Genomic DNA, 8,045 nt, shown 5'->3' on the forward strand with positions numbered 1-8,045 from the left:
CGGGCCTGGGCTGGGGATTCGAACCCGCCACCTTAGGTATATGTGGCTGGCGCCTTAGCCGCTTGAGCCACAGGCACCGAGCCTTCATGGCTCTTTTTCCAGGGATGTTAATAGAGCTGTGTTCATCCTCCCAGATTTTTATACCCGATCTTTCCCTTGTGAGATGCCAGGCTAGGTTTATGGGTGCATTAGAAGTCAGAGTCCGTCCAGGCCGGGCACATATAATGATCACTTAATTATTTTAGCTGCCTCTTTCTTTCTGATATACTTTATTATTTTTTACTTTTTAATTTTTTCAGAAACTTTAAAAATTTTCTCATTCTGCTGTCCAGTCTTGAGTGCAGTGATATGATCATAGTTCACTATAACCTTGATCTCCTGAGCTCACATGATCCTCCTGCCCAGTCTTCTTCATATCTGGGACTACAAACCCACTCCACCATGCCTGGCTAATTTTTAAATTTTTTGTAGAGATGGGGGATCTTGCTATGTTGCCCAGGGTGATCTCAAACTCCTGGCCTCAAACAATCCTCCTGCCTTGGTCTCAGAAAATGCTGGGATTACAGTTGTGTCTTGCCCTAATGTACTTTAAATAATTGTCTCTGATAACTCAATATCTGAAGTCCACATGAAGTAAGTTGGCCTAAGTCTATGGAATCAGCATTTCAAAATAATAAACATTCACTCTTGAAGCAAGTGGGAACAAAAGGGAAGGAACACATCCCACATCCTGGTCTCACATATACCAGTACCGGACTTAGTTCTTGATGATGTAGAAGGACACACAGAGAGGGCCATCCCACTGGCAGTGAAGTTAAAAAGAGGCCAAGAGATGTTAGGCACTTCCTATACAAACCTGAGAAAATAAAGGAATGAGAAACTGTATTGTCAAGGGACAACAGGAAGAAAACTGGCAGCTAACTGCTTGGCTGCAAGTTCCCCTGGGAAACCCTCCCTGAGAGGTGGTGTGTGGCTGAGGCCCTGAAGACTTCTTCCCCCATCCCAAGGTTCATGGTGCATTAGAAGAGTGACCAGGCTTGCTCCCAGAGTAGAGCTGGGTGCTTGGGAGGCGAGAAGTGGGAAAGGCCCAGCTTAACCACAGGACAGCCTCTCCAAGTCTATGCAAGGGAAAACATAAGATACATTTCTGCTACATAATTCAGGTATATGATATTACTGTGAATGTCAAAGCATCCCCTTAGGAAATAAAGCCACTGGCTGCTCATACCTGTAAGTGCATGATGTGTTAATTAACTTACAACCAGTGTGATTGCAGCCTGGGAAACAGGCAGAGGCAGAAGAGCAGGACTAGCTGCATTTGATTAACCCACTGATACAGATGAAAGCTGCCCTGTCCGCAGCTACAGGGGAGAAATTAAAATTGCCAAGAAGTCCATGTATCACTGGGATTGAAGTAGATGCTAAGATACTAAAGTGTGTCTGCTTTATAGAGTTTGTATAAAAGATAAGATGGTGGGATTTAAGTCAGCACAGCAAAAATGGCAGAAAATACATTCTTCTAGATCTGGGTTCTCGCAATAGCATGGAGGGAAAACTCACTGAGGAGTGTTGTGGGGCTGACTGTCGTTTCACAGCTCTGATGCTCAGCTGTCACCAGCTTCTAGGCACCCACATGTGTGAGCAGTTTGCATCCAAGAGCCTTCTTGGTCTCTGCCTCACCTTTCTCACCCTAGTTTTGCTTTCTTCCCATTTAGGGATAACTGAAAAAACACAGGGAGTTCTGCAGAAGGTACATTTCAAAATAATGGATAACTTTTTAGTATGTCTCAATTATTGCATGAGACACACTTATACTAGAGAAGTTACGCATTGTTTGTTGTTTAGCTGAAGCACACGGCACATTTACCTGGGCATTGGTATTTTTGCTTGCTGACTCCAACTGCCCTCCTCCCTCCAGATGCCTAAGGTGTGAGTCCTTTACTCACATGTGGGCGCTTCTGGGAACATTGCCTAAGCCCCACTGGTCTGCTTGTTGCTAGGCCAACCACAAAAATAAACACATTCCTGATCCTCCCTGAGCTGGATTTGTCTAAAATGCTTTCTAAGTCAAATATCAGTGCAGGCAGAATTTTTTTTATCACTGTGCAGAGATCAGATTCTTGGAATTGAGAAGAGCACCTTGGGAATTCAGTGCTGTCTCAAAGTCGCTTTTCCGTTTTTAAGGTGACCAGCAGGGGGAGCATATTCCATGACACTACTCCGGGCTCAGGATGCAGGGATGAAATCGTCACCCATCCAGCCCACCTGGAATCAGTCAGACACCAAGAATTTATAGAACAACTCCAGCCTGCGCAAACACATGCCAAGTACTTAGTTTCTGACCAAGCAAATGGTAAATAGGTGAAAGACAAATGCCAAGCAAATAACAAACCAAAACAATAAAAACGCTCCAACAATAGTCTGCATAACAAAACGATGAACTAGAAGATTTAATAGAAAAAACAAACTGTGACTGTTTCCCTTCTGGATGGGATTTGAAAACCAAATTCAACCTTTCCGGACTTGCTTCATCTGTGGAACATTCTTTAAGCAACAGGTCACATCACTCCCTGCCTACCCCAAAGGGCTAAAAGCGTCCTAGTTATGGCTTGACCATCCTCTGACTGCTTCATTTCATTTGCTTGTGTCCCTGGTGAAGATGTATGCTCCTTGAGGCCAACACTTACACTTCTTTTAAGACTCTCAAAGATACAGCCCTGGTGACTGGCGTGTAGGGGGTGCCCCCACATCTCAATTAGACAAGAGAAAGAGTGTTTTAAAAAAAAATTTTTTTTTTTTTTTGAGACAGAGTCTCACTATGTCACCCTCGGTAGAGTGCTGTGGCATCACAGCTAACAGCAACCTCCAACTCTTGGGCTTAAGCAATTCTCTTGCCTCAGCCTCCCAAGTAGCTAGGACTATAGGCACCTGCCACAATGCTCAGCTATTTTTTGCTTGCAGTTGTCACAGCTGTTTTAGCAGGCCCAGGCTGGGCTCAAACCCACCAGCCTCAGTGTATATGGCTGGTGCCCTTCTCACTGAGCTACAGGTGCCGAGCCGGTTTTTAAAATATTTTAAAAGGAGATCTCACAATTGTCCCTTATCACCTTTGATTCCAGTGACTGACTTTTACAATTATGAAAATCTTCCTTATAGCCACTGAAATCTCATTTTGGAGCTGGTGTTTATTTGAAGATATGGAGAATCTTGATGAAATAGAAAAAATACATGATTTTAATTTTTTTTTGAGAACTAAGTCATACTTCTTTCCATCCTGAGAGAGATATTTAATCATTTTTTCATAAACAATACTGAACTGAGAACCTGTTGACCTGAATTGTAGTCCCAACTTTCTTGTTTGCTTGCTGAATTTGCTGGGGGCAAAGCACTTTACTTCCTATGGCCTCAGAAAGTGTCAGAGCTGAGTAGATTGATGGTTCTCAAACCTGGCTGATCACAGAATCTTCTGGGCGGTTTCAAAATACAGATTCTTGGACCCCACCACCCATATAATTCTGGGGCGGGTTCTAGAAGTTTAATTAATTAATTTTTGAGACAGAATCTTACTCTCACCCTGCGTAGAGTGCTGTAACATCATAGCTCACAGCAACCTCAAATTCTTGGGCTCAAGCAATTCACCCAACTCAGTCTCCCAGAGTACTGTGATTACAGGCATTGAATACTATACTTGGCCTCTGGAATTTGTTTGTTTGTTTGTTTGTTTTGAGACAGAGTTTCACTTTGTCACCCTTGGTAGAGTGCCTTGGTATCATAGCTCACAGCAACCTCAAACTCTTGGGCTCAAGCGATTCTCTTGTCTCAGCCTCCTGAGTGGCTGGGACTACAGGCATCCGCCACAACGCCTGGCTATTTTTTAGAGACAGGGTCTTGTACTTGCTCAGGCTGGTCTCAAATCTGTGAGCTCAGGCAGTCCACCCGCCTCAGCTTCCCAGAGTGCTAGGATTACAGGCATGAGCCACTATGCCTGCCTAGAAGTTTATTTTGATAAATCTTCTCTGGTAACCCTTATGAACCAGTGGGATGGAGAACAATTGGAGCGTGTCACTTGTCCCCAACCTGCCAGTAGGATGCCTGGACCACTGAGAGTTTGGCTTCAGTCGTATGGTGGGGGCTCAGGGTTTGATCTTTATCCAAGAGCCTCCTAGGGTTGTATTTTAAGGTCAAGGCCCTGGACCAGATGCTCCTTGAGATTTCTTTTGAGTCTACACTTGCTGATTGGAGATCTGTCACAATTCCTACCTTTATGAGTACTTTGACATTTTCTTGCATTTAATTAAAATGGAGTGATTTGCTCTTGTAGCCCCTAACCTGTGGACAAAGGGGCACATGTCTCATAGCCGTCCCCGACAAAGGAGAATGGCTTTTATTCACAGAAAAAGGGGGAATGTGGGCATGTGGGTGGGCTACCTCAGCCAGTCACACCCCCAGAGATAGCTGGAAGTGAGACACACATAAAGGAGACCTGTAGGATCCCTTTTAGGTGAGATTTACTTGAAAAAGCTATAGATGAAAGTCCAGATCCTTAGACCACACCCTTTTCCTAAGCCAGACTTCTCGGTGGTTTCTTCTGAAGCAGTTTATGCATGCCGGGGTGCCTGGGTGGCAGAGGGCAGGCAGACCATGGCAGTCCATTCCACTGGGAGGAGCAACTAGCTGGAGCTCTGCTTCTGAGGTATTTGAGAGGCTACAATGAAGGGATTTGAAGTCTAACTTTTCTCACAAACTCAAAGACCTCAAGTTACTTCTGCTGAATTTCATATTGGTTATAAACTCAGGTTTAAAATGGAAGATCACCTAGATTTGGAGGTTTAGGAACAGGAAAGATCCAAACAAGTGCCTAAATATCCTTATTTTCTTGGCCTCTTTGGTTTCAGCCAAGTAGAATCAGATTATTCAGCTGTGATTATTGGTGCACGAGAAGGGAGAAACCCAGAAAGGTGATTTCCTGAGGATTCTACTTGTCACTGGCTTCCCAAGTGTGCGCCATGGAATCTTGGCCCTGTAATTGGTCATAAAGATTAATATATTCAATGAGGTTTTACACCATAATTTTCTTTACACCAATTTCTCTGTAGAGAATTGTCACATAGTATTAGAATCCTAAAGGTGTTAGGACTCCTTAGAAGGGCATTTTCTGAAAAAGAAATGCATGTTCTAGAAGACCACTGAGTTTTTGACATAGAAAATTAGGTGTGGCTTTTATTAGGTCATGCTAAATCAGGAGGAAGAGGTTAATCAGTCTAAGTATAATAAATGACAGTAAGCACATCATTGTCATATGTAGAGTCTAACTCAGAGATTATGAAAATGCTTCCTTTCTTTGGAAGCCTACAGAATCTTTCATATATGTCCAGCTTCAAGCCCTCTGAGAGACTGGGTACTATATACATGCCTGGAAATTGAGATCCTCCAGCTAACCCTCACCCAAGTGCTGAGCAGGCATGTATATAGTTGACCTGTGACCAACATGGGTTTGAACTGTGGGGATCTACTTGCACAGAAAAATTTTAAAATAAATATATTGGAAAAATTTGGAGATTTATGACAATTTGAAAAACCTCACTGACGAACTGACAGCCTAGAAGTATCAAAAATATTAAGAAAAAGTTCTATATGTCATGAATGGGTAAAATATATATAGATACTAGTTTATTTCCTTGACTCCTATAAAATGTGTACAAGTTAAAATGTATCAAAACTTTCACACACTCAGACTGTACATGGTGCCACTTGTAGTCAAGAGAAATGTAAATAAAATAAAGATGGAGTTTTAAATTATAACTGCATAAAATTAACTGTGGTACATACTGTACTACTGTAATCATTTTGTAGTCACCGCCTGTTGCTATTGTGGTGAGCTCAAGAGTTGTGAGTATTCACCTAAAACGCCCTGTGACACTATCACCTCTGCATGAACAGTGTGTCTCCAGTAAATTTCATATCACAATAAAAGAGATCTCTTGTTGTGCTCTTACATTTTCCCCAGTTTTTAGTACAATACTGTAAACCTTGAATAACACCACAGGACCCATACAAAGTGCTAACAGTGATGCTGGAAGTGCTCCTGAGAAGCAGGGAAAAAGTTGAATTGCTTGATATGTAAGGGACATTGAGGTCCATAGATATAGTTGCTGCTATTTCAGACAGGTGGCTCATCTTGTAAACAGATGAGGTAAACTTATGATATTGATACGTACAGTACTGGAAATGTATTTTCTCTTCCTTATAATTTTCTTAACAGCTTCTTACCAGCCTCTTATTGTCAGCTGATCTTTAATAAACCAAACAAAAGCATACCCTAGGGAAAAGAATCCCTGTTCAATAAATGGTGGTGGGAGAACTGGGTAACTACATGTAAAAGACTGAAACTGAACTCACACCTCTCACCACTTGCAGAAATTGACTCACAATGGATAAAAGATTTGAATCTTAGACATGAAACAATAAAAATTCTAGAAGAAAGCATGGGAAAAACTCTTGATGATATCAGTCTGGGGAAAGACTTTATGAAGAAGACTTCAGTGGCAATTGCAACAACAAAAACAAAAATGGGAATTAGGCTACAAAGTTTTTGCACAGCTAAGGACATAACAAAGCAAATAGACAACCTTCTGAATGGGAAAGGGTACTTGCATGTTATGAATCTGACAAAGGCTAGGTAACTAAAATCTGCAGAGAACTCAAATTCATCAACAAGAAAGGGCAAACAACCCCATCACTGGACAACAGACGTGAACAGAACCTTCTCTGAAGAAGACAGATGAATAGCCAACAAACACATGAAAAAATGCTCATTGTCACTAATCATCAGAGAGATACAAATCAAAATCACCTTGAGATTCTCACCAAACCCCAGTGAGAATAACCCATATCACAAAGTCTCATAGCTGCAGATGTTGGCTTGGATATGGAGAGAAGGGAATGCTTTTACACTGTTGGTGGGACTGCAAACTAACACAGCCTCTCTAGAAAGAAGTATGGAGAATCCTCAAAGAACTCAAAATAGATCTTCCATTTCATCCTGCAATCCTATTACTAGGTATCTACCCAGAAGAAAAAAAATCATTTTTTTTTCTTTTTTTTTTTTTTTTTTTGTATAACAGGGGAAAGCGCGAACGCAGTCCCCCACTACCACAAATTATGCAGTCGAGTTTCCCACATTTGGGGAAATCGCAGGGGTCAGCACATCCAGAGTGCAATGGATAAGCCTCGCCCTGGGAAAACCACCTTCGTGATCATGGTATCTCCCCTGCCAGGTAAGTATGAAAAAAAATCATTTTACCATTAGAATATTTATTGCAGATCAGTTTACAATTGCCAAGATGTGGAATCAACCCAAGTCCCCATCAATCTATGAATCAATTAATAAACTGTGGTATATATATGCCATGGAATACTATTCAGCCATTAAAAAAAGATGGAGTCTTTACATCTTTTGTATTAACCTGGATAGAGTTAGAGAATATTCTCTTTAATAAAGATTCACAAGAATGGAGAAGCAAGTATCCAAAGTATTCAATACTAATATGAAGCCAGTAGATGAACTAATACATGCTCATACAAGAGAAAAATTCAACTTAATTCAAGTAGGGGGAGGAGGGAGGAAGAATGGGGGAGGGGAATTAGTGTGCTCCCACTTCATGGGCACAATGCAAGACTATATGGCACATCTCCTGGGTGGGGGACATGACTACAACAGGGACCTTGCCCAACAAACAGACATTGTAACCTAATCGTTTGTACCCTCATATTAATCTGAGATAAACAAGAATTTTACTCCATGTAAATTATAACTTAATAAACGTGAATTTTGTTTTCTTTTGAAGCAAAACAAATAAAAAATAATAACAGTTTCTTTTCCGCAGTTTACTGTATTAAGAATATGGCAGTGATCTTCAACTTGCGTGCCTTGAGAGGATCTTAGACAGGCTTCAAAAAGTTTTAAAGATCATTAATTAAATTATTTTCAAAAGAAATTCAAAACACAGTAAGTGTAATCTTTTTTTTTTTTTTTTTTTTTTTTT

General features: G+C 41.2%; 1 non-coding gene across 1 annotated transcript; it reads right to left on the minus strand.

The window, feature by feature from the left end:
- Positions 1-7,121: 7,121 nt before the first annotated feature.
- Positions 7,122-7,285, minus strand: LOC111727442. The gene has a single exon (XR_002775003.1). It is a non-coding gene; the product is annotated as a U1 spliceosomal RNA (small nuclear RNA).
- Positions 7,286-8,045: the final 760 nt, after the last annotated feature.

Source organism: Otolemur garnettii, unplaced genomic scaffold, assembly GCF_000181295.1.
Source record: "Otolemur garnettii isolate 467f Iridium unplaced genomic scaffold, OtoGar3 scaffold00106, whole genome shotgun sequence".
Lineage (NCBI taxonomy): Eukaryota > Metazoa > Chordata > Mammalia > Primates > Galagidae > Otolemur > Otolemur garnettii.